Source organism: Schistocerca gregaria, chromosome 10, assembly GCF_023897955.1.
Source record: "Schistocerca gregaria isolate iqSchGreg1 chromosome 10, iqSchGreg1.2, whole genome shotgun sequence".
Lineage (NCBI taxonomy): Eukaryota > Metazoa > Arthropoda > Insecta > Orthoptera > Acrididae > Schistocerca > Schistocerca gregaria.
The window spans coordinates 95,283,187-95,296,479 of record NC_064929.1 but is presented as its reverse complement, the minus strand read 5'-3'; positions in this window follow the sequence as shown (position 1 = coordinate 95,296,479).

The window sequence follows — 13,293 nt, the reverse complement described above, 5'->3', positions numbered from 1 at the left end:
CAGAGTCTAGCGGAATCACAGAACAGGGTCGCCATGTGTAATGTTGTCGCTTTAATTTGTTATGTGAAAGCGGTGCTGATAGACAATAAAAGAGGGTTAAAAGCTGTGAGCTATCTGAGGAAGTTAACGTTGCGTTACTGAGCAACTGTTTCACCAGGTATCCAATCTAGCTTACCAAATTTCCAACCAGACTAACAGTAATTATAATCTTTTAATAGTCATACGAAAACCGGTGATACATATATAAAAAAGAGAATTTAAATAAAAATAAACAAATCAGTTTATATTTGGAAATTTATTTTAACATTGATCATTGAAATTTCAGCATATTAAACTTGAGTCACAACTAAGCTGGTGCCTTATTTTGGATTGTGAAAATGTGAGTTTGTAATCTTACGGAACACATCAAATAGGGAGCCAAGATTGGGAGACTGCATGCAACACTACATTCATAAAATAACACACGAAGAACATTAAAACATATGTAAGAGGAAATTAACCACAACCAACCGATTCAATTTTCACCCAAAGAAGTAACGTTCGTAACGCAATCCTGTCCGTCATGTAATTACCACACCCTGGTATACTAAATTCATACTAACTCTCTGTGAAATCTTCCCGAAAAGAATAGCTGAGAGCTACTTTGATGATTACACCACATGCTTCACGTGGTTAACTTGCTTTACACAAAGAGTGTAATGCCACAATAATTTTGATAATTAAAATAAATTAGATCGAAAAGCAATTTACAAAAGAAAAACCTCGAACTGGTTACTATCGTCTTACTATTAACCTGATGGGTCAAACAACTGTATAAGCACGTGGTACTGGTCTCACGAAGTACACCCCACGTGGATTGAACATAAAGAAAAGTTGCTATATTGAAAAATATTGTTAAGGCGAGACGTTATAATCTCACGCACATTCGCATTTAAGATTGATGATCTTAGTTAGCGTTACTGATCAACACGTGGTTCCACTTTACTCACAAACTAGTGACAAAACAACTACTGAAAAATAATCTGAAGTTCGCACTCGAAATACACTGCGCTGCAACTTAAGATAACATTAGATATTTTAGAGGTAAACCTGAAATAAAGTTGATTAAATTTTCAGTTAGGCTGAACTTAAGAAATCCATTGTCCTGCGGACTTAGCAGACACGCGCTTAGCCAGAGATCTTACCACTTCAGACGCTCGCCGCGGACAGACTGACCTGCGCTCCTACCAAGGGTGCTTCCGTATACAAAACAGAAGTGACCAGAGAGGCAGCTTCCTATACCAACATGACAAGGGACGGACAGGACAGTACTAAGGATAGAAACCTCTTTGCTTCTAGAAAGCGTAGCTACCTGTTCCGACGTTGGTCCTACTGCTCTCTAGCAGACAGGCTTGTCTGCTACCATGAAGCATGCAACTAGAAATACATTTGCTCATTCATTCTTTCACACAGAAGGAAAGGGGGATGACAGTATCTTATCATATACATTATATAAAAGAAAGCGGATGTAGATTCCGTATGAGACTGTGTGACATGAATTGCATATAAACTGTGTTTTAAAGTGTAGTAGTGTGACAGATCGTCATTGTTTATGTGTAAAAGTAACACGTTCCACTACTCAGTCTCCTCTCAGATAGTCAGAAACGCCACAGTAAATTTAGAAGAAGAATTTATGCCGTAAATGACAACAAATTTAAGAAATTAACATGAAAGGAATCCAACAGAGACCTTTCAAAGTGTTCATATGTAGTAAAAACCTGATAAATCCGCCCGTTTTCGTCATTTGCTATCGAATCGACTTAATGCCAGATCGTCACATCGTCCGCTTTTCTCTATGAAACGGTCACAATTTTGTCTGCAAAGCAATGTCGCATGCAGCGGTATGCGGAGACACTAAAAACACCATAGTAGAACTCAGAAGACACTTCTAAGTTGATGTAATATCCAGTAGGAAGCAGTACAATTCAAGTTTTTGTTATCGATTATTGACTTTTTAGCCGGCTTTGGTGCCTTGGACATGAGCTAGGACCCTAAGATTTTGCCTGAAGGGAGGACTAGCAGCCACGTTGCACGGGAGAATGTGAAAAATGTTCATATGTAGTAAAAACCTGAGGAATCCGCCCGTTTTCGTCATTTGCTATCGAATCGACTTAATGCCAGATCGTCACATCTTCCGCTCTTCTCTATGAAACATTTACACTTTTCGTCTGCAAAGCTATGTCGCATGCTGCGGTATGCGGAGACACTAAAAGCAACATAGTAAAACTCAGTTTTTGTCTGCAATGCTATGTCGCCTTCTGCGGTATGTGGAGACTCTAATAGTAACATAGTAGAACTCAGAAGTAGCTTCTAAGTTTGAAACGTCCCCTTAGAAAAATTGTACAAGACTGTGCTTAAACTGACACATAATATCTTTAGCGCAACGCAATCTGACTTCCAAAAATCCCTACGAAAGAATGGCCCTGACTAGCATTAACCTATAAGTTTCACAAATCACTTACCTCACAAAAATCTTCGTTACTCAAGCTACTGCAATACAGCGATCGCCACTACTGCCAGCTAAATAAAAGATTCAAACTACTGAAGGCACTAACTACTGATAGGCATAGTTAGCAAATGAAAGATTTTAATACATAACAAACAATGTATTTACCTTAATAGTCGTAATATATATATGTATATTAGTTCGTGACACTAATTCTTACAAATTTCAAAACTCCGCCATCTCTCTCCCCACGTCCACCACTGCTGGCGGCTCTCCTCCAACTGCGCAACGCTACGCGCTGTTAACATCCAGCTGCCGCTGCCCAACACTACAATGGCAGACAACAATGCAAACTAGCCACAGACTGCGCACAGCACAGCTAGTGATTTTTCATACAGAGCGCTATGTGGCGTTACCAATAAGAAAACCTAAACAGTCTACTTACATAGCCCCCATGCTCCCCACAAAAAATTTACAAGTTGTTTTGGGCAGTGGCCAATAAGATTTGAAAATTTTTTTGATAGTTACAATAACAAAGAAATGAAATGCACACACTTATCGATACAATGTTGGTCAAAAGCTAAAATTTTCCCACAGTCCATAAAGACAGTCGTGATCATTCATCAAAGTAAAATTGCAGTGTTTTTCTCAAAGTCTGAGAAGTAAAAGAAAATGCACACGGAAGTAGTGGATTTCCATGCAGTCTTGAAGAAGTAGTGTTGTCCTTCCAACGGAATGACAGTGCTGACTCTTGACATGCAGACAGGTAATGGGCCACAACAGAGCAAACCCACAGCAGGGTCAGTCGAAGTTTTAAAGAATATTGTTAGGTAGGTCGTCACAGAGTAGACCCATTGTAGTCCTGGTAGAGATTACGGTATTGGTGGGCCACCATAAGTGCAGACCCACTGCAGTCCTTGTAGAAATAATGGTATTGGTGGGTCATCAAAGGTGTAGACCCACAGTAGTCCTTGTAGAGATGGCCAGCAGCCATCTGTTTGACTGTGCAGGCGCACAATCACCATTGAAGAGTCTTGCGGATAACATAGCAAGTCCATAACCCACCACTTGTCCACTCACAAAGTTTTTGGAATTGTTCTTAGAACCAGCAATGCTGTTAACCAGTCCCTTGCTGAATTATCAATACACTTGCAAACACTATCAATCCCTACTTTTCACATATTGTGCATATATTATGACCAAGAGAAATGTGTGCAGTGAAATGTAATTTACAAGTTACTTAATTTGATGAGCAGGTGTCAATTACAATTTTATAACATGAGAATACAATAACAAAGGTACAAAAAATATCATTAAAGAACATAATAGTACAGATAACATTTGCAGTAATACAGGCTTTACAAAAGAATCGAAATAACGTATACATCAGTGTTACAGGAATTATGACAGGAGCACATACATAAAAAATCAGAATAAATTTAGAAACATCAACTTCACGAATGAGCATTAGAACAAAACAGAATAAATAATCTGTAAACATCTTTACAAAGTAAATAACATGTTATTAATGCAAATTATATTTGAGGATGACAGTATTCCTCATCATAGTGAATGTAGCTTACTATTAGAAAAATTCTGCAACATGAGTCTTATCATATAAACATATAAAGACAGGAAGAACATAAATACACAAGGGTACACAAACATATAGTGGGATAACACAAGGAAAGGACAGGGTTTGTTTTACTGCAGTATTTTGCAAACAAAACTTTCTTTACTTCTCGGAGATCTCCCTTCGTTCTTCATTATTTCCAAAAAGTCCTATCTATACCTGATTTCTGTACTTTTTTCGTATAACTTCTCAATGCATTTCTTCCAATCCATCACAAATCATTCTCTTATATAGGCTACCCCATCTTAAGCTAACTTAAATCTACTGAGCTCAGATGCTTAACTAAGGGATGAGGCAATGCAGCAGCACAAAACAATTTACACAAACAGCAATGTTAAAAAATGGAAATTGGCAAAAGAAGGCAGCAATATTACAACTAATATAAGGCAATGCGCAGCAAACAAGAAAAATAAATCAGTAATAAAATTGGCTTAACCTAGTAATACAAAGTGACATTCAGTAGCACTATGAATGGCAAACAGCCACAGCAAATGCTATAACTTATACCTAAACGTGACAAAGCTCAATCAGAAAAAATGTTACACTAAAGACAACAATGCAGATAAGGACAATGTCTATTCACATCTTAATGTCTATGCAATTAAAGTGGTGCACCACAAAAATTTATTGTAAAAAAATATTACCATGTACTTGAAAAGACAATTCTGTATGCAATTTCTGTGAAGAGAAATGTCTTTTTGTGCTACTTCGTTTTTTTAAAGTACATCATAAAGTTATTATTTACTGGATCTGTAGGCATAAAATATTTATATTAGTACATCCATAAAATTTATTTTAACCAATGCTTCAGTGCAGTTAGAAACTAGATATTAAACAAAATGAGTAAATAAATGCATAAAGCATGCCACATGGCATTTCTCTCAACTAGCAGGACAATAGCCATGAAATGTTTCTCGTCGTTTCATTAGTAAATATCATAAATTAAGAGCTCCACAGTGTAATCATATGTTTTCAAGTTTGGGCGTGTAGTATTTGCGATGCTTTCTACAAAGGAATCTCAATAGCGAGGATAATGGCCTCTTTTTTTTTCTCCACCTGTGCCTCTGACAGGCTCACACTAATGGCTTTCTTCTGTCAGGTGGTTGTCGCGCAGCTGGGTGCCCACGCCGCATTACATGCAGATGGTCACTTAACTGTCTTATCGAAATATTTACGACACCAGTTTCCGCTACAGTGGCAGTCTCATATAAAAAAAATTCACAGGTCAAGAATTTGCGTTACAAATCTGTAGAAATAAAATCATTTAAACATAATTGTGTCCAAAAAATTTTCGCCAGCATAGTGATACATTCACGCATATACACTCATTTCATAACTCTTAAAGTACGATTCTCGGTTTCCAACATCCTTTTTCACAAATCAGAGTCCCTAACCACTACTCATTATTTCTTACCTTATTACACATATATATATTCGTCGACGCTTCTTCAATATTTCATCATAACAGATACGTAGCATAACCAAATAACTTATATAGCATCAGCTGAAACATACCTCAGCAGCATAATTCACGTCATATTCTCAGAATCTCCATAGCTTCCTCCAGTAATTTCAAAACCCAAAAAAAAATTCTCTGCTCATGTCAAAAGTGTCATCTGCCTCAAACGTACTTTAAAAATCGTGATCCCATACCAAATATGTCATTCAAAGCTCTCATAGTGTCACAATGGTTCCGAAAAAATATGAACAGTTCACAAAGTACAGACAAAATACAACTTCGTAAGTGTGAAGTTATCCAATGGTGTAATTACGTAAACATCTGTCACTGATGTAGTAAAGTAAATGTTTGTCTCTCTCAGTTAAATGATCAGATAGCTGTGTAATTTATGTGTTAGAGAAATATGGTACCGATATGTAAAGTTGTATAAACAAATACCATATTAGCTAGGGCTCCTTGTGCTTGCCATACACATGGTACACAAAGTAAGCGTGTACCCCCCTGAGGATTAATGTAACTATATCCTCAGGTGTTACAGATTACAGCAATGGAATGAAATGAATCACGGAAAACTTTCTTTGTAATTCAAATATGTTGAAAAGTAAATAGTTTAATGCATGTCCTGTAGCGCTAAATGTGCGTCTTGCTATAAGACAATCTCTGTGGAAGTGTCGTAGTTATTGTCCTCCGAAAGCTAAGTTCTGCAGAAGTCAATGTACTTACCTCATGATAAACGAAATTGAAATGCTTTGTGTATAGATATCTTAGTTATTACGCTTATTGCCGTGATGAAGTAAGTACTGTACTGTACGTATTGTTGTGCTACAGAAAAGGTTGTCTCATTGTAGCTATACCACAAACGTTACTACTAAAACATGTTTTACTTTCCAGAAAAATTCAGAAAAACTGTGCAGATATAAAACAGATAAACTGCAAAAGCAACATTGTAAATTGTCACTCATTAGTAGCGTCATGATAAAATCGTGTAGCTGTCACATAAACTAACCACTGTATCATCTGGTATATCACAGAAAGTACTTTAAATCCAGAATGTGTTTTCAAGTAAACCAAAATGTTGCATTAAAATCTCATTAAAAATACTGGTAAATGTTCTAAGTATGTGAGCCTTATAGTCGTTACGTAATCGTGCAACTAACAAGGAAGAATGTACACACGAAATAACACAGTGATGTCTGTTCAATATAACAATGCACTCGTAAATACTGTCTAAATATGTTCTGTAGGTTCTAGACTGGATAGTGAACTTCAAAACATTGTTGCACGTTAACAGTTTCTAAGTGTGACAAAGCATACTAGAAATGTGAAGTGAAATGTTTTATGGCAAAGACAAAGTTAAAAAGCAGATTATCTTTCAATAAACGGTTTTACATGTGAAATGTGGTGTAAACCTTTACGCTTCCTAGTACGCAGAGTTTCAACTTCAACGCAATTATCATGTGGTATACGTCGGATTCTGTAAGGTCCATTGTAAACTAGAAAGAATTTGTGACTCAAGTGTTTCTTCTTATGTGACAATGGATGAGCTTTAATGTGAACTTTCTGACCAATATATAATTTCTTTGCATTTGATTTACCGTGTAATTTTTTCCTTTTGTCTGCAGCAGAATTTATATTTTTAATAGCCAAATCAATTATGTCTTTGTGTCGAAGTTTACGTGTATTCGGAAAAGGTACAAGCTCTCTAATTCTGTTTGGTGGTTCTTTATTCTTCAGTACAAGAACAGGTGGTAAAGCAGTGAAGTCATGAGGCATTTCATTCAGCACGTTTTGAAATAAGTGTAAATATCTGTCCCAACGCTGATGCGTTCTGTGACAATAAAGTCTGCAAAGCTCATTGATTTCTTTCATAATCCGTTCAGACGGGTTACAATGTGGTAGGTACAATGAAATAAAAACAGATTTGATTTTATGGTTACGAAGCATGCGTGACCAAACAGCAGATCTGAATTGCGGTCCGTTATCTGAAATTACTTTACTAACGTGTCCAACTTCACGTAAGAAATTTCTAACAAAGGCGTTGGATACAGACCGTCCAGTGGCTTTAAGTAACGGAGTGAAAGAAACAAATTTTGAAGTAAGTTCAACAGCGACTAGAACGTACGAAAATCCATTAGATGTTCTGACAAGCGGTCCTAAGAAATCTACAGAAGCAAATTCTTTTAATTTAGAAGGAATGATAGGAAACAATGGAGCACGATGAGAGAGAGTAGATGGTTTCGCCTTTTGACAAAGTTTACAAATAGACAAGACTCTTCGAATTCTCTTTTCCATATTGTTAAAATAACAAGTCGTTCGAAGAATATGATAACATTTTCACTCGGCTAGCAAAATGTGCATAGCTGAAATGAATGTACTAAATGAGCTTATTAACAAAATCGTCTGGAATGCAAAGTACCCATAGCTTGTCATCAACAGTACATCTTTTGAACAGTATGTTGTTTCTAACCAGATAATAATGCTGAATCTGTGTGTGTGTCTTTTCATGCCATTTACTTTTGATGTCTTTCCAAATCGGATCTTTATCTTGTTCATGAGCAATGTCCTTTAAAGATGTGGTGATGAAGTTTACAAAGGCGACTTTCTGGATGTAAAGAATACTGAAATTTCTCTCGAGGTTGCTTTCTGTGTTACTTTTCTCAAGCCCAGCCGGTGCGCGTGACAGTGCGTCCGCAACAATGTTCTCCTTGCCGGGATTGTAGACTATTGTGAAGTGGAATTCTTGCAGAAACAATGCCCAACGTTTTAACCTGTCATGATTTAATTTTGAAGACATAAGAAATTGTAATGCACGATTGTCACTGTATACTTTTACGTGCTTACCATAAAGAAAGAAACGGAATTTGTTAAATGCCCAAACGATAGCTAAAGCTTCTAATTCAGTAACGGAATAATTTTTTGCAGATTTTGTTAGCACTCGGCTAGCAAAAGCAATGGTTTTCTGAACAGTAATGTCATTTTCTGTGGCTTCTTGAAATAAATGGGCACAAAGACCGACTTTAGAAGAATCCGTGCTAAGGCAAAAATCTTGTGAGAGATCTTGATGAGCTAGTATTGGCGCGTTAAGTAACGATTCTTTCAAAGAATTGAATTCCAACAGTGCTTGTTCGTCCCAGTTCCAAATAGTATTTTTTCCAGTGAGAGAACAAAGTTTTGGTGTAACTAGAATTTGCATATTCAGAAAACGACGGTAAAAATTTACGAGACCTAGAAAACTGCGGACTTGTTTTTTTTTTTGGATGGAACTGGAATGGCTCTGATTGCTTCTAACTTTTCAGGATCCGGCTGGATGCCTTCAGAAGAAATAATATGTCCCAAAAACTTCACTTTTGTCCTACCGAATTCAGACTTTTCCAAGTTAACTGTAATTCCAGATTCTGCAAAAATATGTAACACGCTGTTGAGGATGCGATTATGTTGTTCCCATGAGGCTTCTGCTATCAGAATACCGTCCACATATAAGGTGATGTGACGTTTTAAGAGCTCAGGTAATATGGAATTTAGCCCGCGAATGAATACTGCCGAGGAAATGTTCAAACCAAAAGGAACTTTCCGAAACTGATAACAAACGCCGAAACAAAGGAAAGCTGTGTATTTTCTACATTCTGGATGAAGTTCTATCTGATAAAAGCTAGATCTGAGATCAATGGAAGACAACACTTTTACACCATTAAAATTTTGAAGAAATTCTTCCAACGTTTGCGGCCTGTCTGTTTCTGAAATAATGATAGTATTTACTTGTCTCGAATCGAGGACAAGCCTAATCGATCCATTTTTCTTCTCAACAACATGTAATGGATTGTTGTATGAGCTTACTGCAGGCTCAATAATGCCGTCGTCAAGCATAGATTGTATTTCTGTTCTAACACGGTCCCTATAATGTGCTGGAATTACGTATGGTCTAACACAAAATTTAGTATGCTCACGAACACGAAATTGGTATTGAAATCCCTTGATTGTTCCTGTTTTGTGAGTAAAAACTGTGGAATGTGCTTGTAAAATCTCAAAAAGGTCCTGCCTATCAGTGTCATTTCAATTCTCAATTGTTTGAATTTTATTCTGAATTAACTCATTAGTTTCAATTGTGCCGTCGATATCATCCCTGTCAGTACTTGCAGAGCGACTGTTACTGTCTAGTTCCGTAGAAATTTCCGAACTGTTGTCTAACAGAAGGTAAAGCCGATTAATTTCCTCGTCATGGTTTGAGAGCCAATCTTCAAATTTCAAAGCTATTGACTTACCTTCTTTCTCTAAACTTATTTCAGCATCGTGAAAGTTTAAGATTGCTTTGTATTCATTCAAAAAGTCTACTCCCAGTATAATTTCCGTCGACAACAATGGAACAATAAGAAAGTTCATAGAGAAGCTGTGGCTCTGACAAAAGAATTCTAAGTTGGTTTGTTGGTGTACATCTACACTTTTTCCAGTGACTACACCTTGTAATTTAATCTTGCGTAACGGAAGTGTGGGGCAATCGTTCGATTTGTTGCATTTGCTAAAAGCTGTTTCACTAATTACTGAAATGGGACTGCCTGAGTCAAATACTGCCGTAAATTTTACGTCACTTACAGTAATGTGAATCACAGGATATGCAATGTTGTTATGTTTTACGTCGTGTTCCTGGAGTAATATGTCCCTAATGTCTTCCATTTTAACGTAATTACTAGCTACGGCAGCTGCGTCGTCAGTTTCATAAGTAAGTTTTGAGGCTGCCAGCGGTATGAGTCATTGCCTATTGTGTATTTGTTGGCGCGCGTCGTTATTGGGATTTGGAGACCTAACTTCTACAAATTCACCTTGTCGAGAGGGCCCTGCTCTGTTTGATTCCCGCCAGTTCTGCTGCAATTCAGGTCTGTCGTTACGATCTTATCGTCTGTCGTCATGTCGGTAGATTCCATAGCTTCTTTCTTGTCGGTCACGTGGTGGAGAATTTCTCTCTGAATCGTAACTGCGCGCTGGACCGTTGAGTCTAAATTTATTCTGTCTCCCTTGATAGTAATTATTTTGGTTCCCATATTGTCTGTTTCTCTGATTGTCTCTGTGATAGTCATTACCGCGGAGAGGTGACCTTTCCCTGTAATTATTACTACTCTGCCAACGGTTGTCATACGGGTGATGTCTGTTTTGGTCACGATTTGTATTGTGAGAATAGCCTTGTCGTGTCCAGTTATTATTTCTTTCATCGCGGAATTGCGACGGATGTGACCTGTAATTGTTGTGTTCCTGTTTTCGCGTTCCACGATTGTCAGTGTCAATTTCTAATTCTTGTAAGAGTCCCTGAAAAGCTTCAATGTCGTCTTTGCAACGGCCTGCCCAAATAATATGCCGTAAATGTTCAGGCAATTTGATTAAGCAAATGCGGATGAGTTCTGACGGGCTGTATGGGTTTGACAGGTACGTATTCTTGTGCAACATGTCTTCAAAATATTTCACAAGACTGGAAAATTCAGATTGTTCGAAATTTTTCATCATCATGATGCCATGTTTTACTCGGTCTTGTGTGGCTTGGGACCAATATGCTGACAGGAAGGCATGGTAAAATTCTCCTTCACTGTGGCAATCGTGAATGACCGATCGCATTCTTACAGCTGGTTCAGTAGCCACACATAAATTCTAATCTGTGCTCTAATGACCAGTTGGGAGGAAAACAATGAGAGAATTGATGGAGCCACGCTTGTGGATGAATGTCGTTGCGAGAATTATTAAATGTTTTGAATTTACGTGCAGTAATGAACAGCTTATAGTCAAAATCATCGTGTCGGCGGGTAGCATATCGGTCATAGTTACATCGTTTCGGCGGTTCCATCTCAAGATTCGGTGCACCTTCCGAATTTCTTTCATAATTTCCAAAATGCCCTGTGTTATTATTTTGTGGCTTTTCCGTATTTTTATGTCCCTCTTCCCATATTGGAGTGCGAGTGTCCTCTGAAATACGTAATTCTTGTATTACCTGTGTCAGCTGATCTTGTACTTCCCGGATTTCTCTTTGGTGTTGCGTATTAATTTGATTCAGATTTTGTTTGAATTTCCTAATTTGTTCGCACTCTTCTGTGTCATTAAAGACTACCGGTTTTGTGTCATTCAGATTATCATCTACCTTCGTAGATAAATTTTTTAGCTGATCTGAAAGTTCAACTACTTTCTCTGATAATGAACTAATTTCCTCCATGTGTCTTTCTGAACCAATTTCCAGAGTATCTACTGTGTCCTTTAAGTTTTCTTGAGTTTTTGCAAGTTGAATAACCGAATTGGTAGATGCAACTGAGTCCATTTTAGCTTGCAAGGTGTCGTGATCTTCACGAACAACAGTTTGCAATTCTCTTATGGCTGCTTCGTGATTCTGTAATGAGTTTTCATGACGCGAAAAAATAGGTTGAAAATGCTCACAAATTTGTGTTTTTACGTCATTACAGATTTTTTGACATTTCGATTCAATGTTATGTAACTCAGTAGTTAAATCTTCATGTGTTTGTTCAAGTGTGGTGTCTAACTTCCGAAGATTATATTTCATTGTGTCCAACTGTTGCTGTGTTTGTCTCTGATTTTGTTCCATTATGTCTAACTTTTGAAGATTATGTTCCATTGTGTCCAACTGTTGCTGTGTTTGTCTCTGATTTTGTTCCATTGTGTCTAACTTTTGAAGCTTTTGTTGTGTTTGTCTCTGATTTTGTTCCATTGTGTCTAACTTTTGAAGATTTTGTCCCATTTGTTTCTGATTTTGTTCAAGCGTTGTGTCTAACTTTTGTAGCCTTTGTCCCATTTGTTGCATTAACTGTAATAACAGCGCACTGGTGTCTGAAACATGTTCCTCAGTGCTTTTCGGCAGTGCATTTGAACCGGCAATATTCGCATTTTGAAAAGCAGAAAGTGTGTCTTGATTTATTTGAGAAAAAGGTGAGGACGCAAAATCTGAATCTACAGTATTTGCAAGATTGTGTCCTGTCATTTCGAAATCCTGAAGCGAGCTGTTGCCGACCGATCGATCGATAACGCTTCCCTGTTCAGTAATTGTTTTATTGCCTACACCATTATTTGCAACCCGCTCCATTTCCCTATACACAATTACCAAATTACTACTTTGAACATTAGTTAATTCATTACATGGTGGCGCTAACACACTGCTTTCGTCTTCACTGTCATTTCTCAGTTTACTTTGGAGCCTAGTATTACGTTTTTCACACGCCAATTTTTCACACGACAACACAGAAAAACACAATTTGAAGAACAAAAATAAGGGAACACATTAACATAGCACTGAAAATAATATCTAGTTAATTGCAAGCGCAGTTGCGAAATACTTGGTGCAAATCTACATGCATGCCACAACTGTTGTACTGTACAACAATGAAAGACTATAACTACAAAGGAAATTCTCTCTATCATTACGCGCTAGCAATAAAAAACATCTACATTAATTACACAAACAACAAGAAAAAAATCAGAAGATTCCAGTGAGGTAAACTCGGCTAAGAGTCGACATATGAAACGTCCCCTTAGAAAAATTGTACAAGACTGTGCTTAAACTGACACACAATATCTTTAGCGCAACGCAATCTGACTTGCAAAAATCCCTACGAAAGAATGGCCCTGACTAGCATTACCGTATACGTTTCACAAATCACTAACCTCACAAAAATCTTCGTTACTCAAGCTACTGCAATACAGCGAGCGCCACTACTGCCAGCTAAATAAAAGATT